This window comes from Microtus oregoni, unplaced genomic scaffold (assembly GCF_018167655.1).
Source record: "Microtus oregoni isolate MIOR12 unplaced genomic scaffold, Mior012 000045F_ref0000178, whole genome shotgun sequence".
In the NCBI taxonomy this organism is placed as follows: domain Eukaryota; kingdom Metazoa; phylum Chordata; class Mammalia; order Rodentia; family Cricetidae; genus Microtus; species Microtus oregoni.
In genome coordinates, this window is record NW_024543219.1 from 5,411,084 (window position 1) to 5,412,864 (window position 1,781).

The following is a 1,781-nucleotide window of genomic DNA, read 5'->3' on the forward strand; positions in this document are numbered from 1 at the left end:
ACTAAAGGAAAGATCAGAGTTCATAGTGTGGAACTGGCTGAAGCAATAACAAAAAAACCTTACATGGGCAGAGAGAGCAAAAAGAGGGTTTGTGTCGCTGTTAATGTAGGTAGCTCTGAGTAAGACTCAATTCCTGCTCTGAATCTTGATGTATATGCACTAAGCAAGTCATAGAGGTGTGATGAGCAACAGTCAAAGCCATTGAGACTTTCAAACCAGACAGGAAATAGAGCACAAAATGATATCAGAATTATTTTCCCCATCCCCCATACAGAAGGTGCCTCAAAGTGTTCCAGACATCAGTGGCATTTGTCCTTAAGAACAAAGACATGCATAAATGGGCTCTCAAACACACATTGACTGACTTTTGATGCATGAATGTGAGGAAAGGTGAAGACACTGTAGATCTTATTACCACGCTCCTCTCTTGTACCTGGGCACTGTGGATTTTATCTGATGTGAGTGCTAAGTTCAGAAAAAAATGTCAGATATATTAAGTTTCTGCATAAGATGTTATATTGAAGTATATTGATATGGTGTTAAACCTTATTCTATCCAAAACTTTTGTGGTCTGTATGTTAGAACACTGTTCATGTGGACTATGGGTTCAGAAAAAACCTGAATAAGATGGATTAAGTATTTTTGTTTCTGTTGGAACAAAGACACACTTACTGAAAGAGTGGAGAGGAATCAAGATTTTCAATACATTCTCAATGTTTAGAAGTGGAGACTGAACATTTATTTTCAAACTATGGAAGAAAGATTTGATACATTCAAAAGCATATACCCACAAAATATTGTATTTTACTATGGGACATAGATATAGAAAAATGGATAATCATTCATTTTATTTATTTTTTACTTTTATGTACATTGGTGTGTTGCCTTATGTATGCCTATAAGGTTTTCAGGTCCCTTGGAACTGAAGTAAGAGACAGTTGTGATCTGACTTGTAGGTGCTAGGAATTGAATCTAAGTTCTTTAGTAGATCAGCTAGTGATCTTGCCTGCTTAAGAATCTCTACAGATCAATGAGATAATTATTCTTTCTTTCATTTATTTTCTTTATTTTGGAAATAGTCAGCAGACCCTTTATCACTTCCGGGGTATAGGGTTCAGTACTTTCTGTTGGGATGGGTCCATTTCCACTTCACCACCCCAGGCTTCTGGCTTTCCAGGATGTCACTGACCCTTCATGTGGGCTGGCTGCCATGCACAGATTGGGGGAGTACATGTTCTTTCGGGTCATGTGCCTGATGCTGCTGAGGGTGACATTTGCATTCTTGTTGATGGTGGTCCTCACATATGAAGTGACTGGTTTTTGCTGACCGGATCTGCATTTCATGACCACTACAAACCCTTTGACATTGGCTGTGGGCTCCACTACCACAGTCTTGCAGTAAATCAGCCCGTTGTAGCAGACAGAGTTGCAGAACTTCAGGGTATTGGGTTCAGGGCTGTATGTCTGCTTATTCCTCTTGATTAGGAAACTGCAGTAGTTCCAAATGACCATCCATTGCAGATGCACACACATGGCAGTGACTCCTCTTTTTATGGTGACCAGAGACAGAAAGAGATAATTATTCTTAGTTAAGGATATGGCCACTGGTGAGTTGTCTATGCTCCAGTGTGTGCTTTCCTCATGGGCAAATAGTTAACACTAACTGGAATTAGTAGGCTAAAAAAGATATGAAGTTTGAAGATGAGCTTATTGGAGAGAATATATATGGGAGAGTTGTATCTGGGAAACTGGAGGTAGAAATAATATTTCATTGTGTATAT

General features: G+C 39.1%; 1 pseudogene; it reads right to left on the minus strand.

Moving 5' to 3' along the window:
- Positions 1-1,114: 1,114 nt before the first annotated feature.
- On the minus strand, positions 1,115-1,533 carry LOC121434875 (annotated as a pseudogene).
- Between the last annotated feature and the right edge of the window lie 248 nt (positions 1,534-1,781).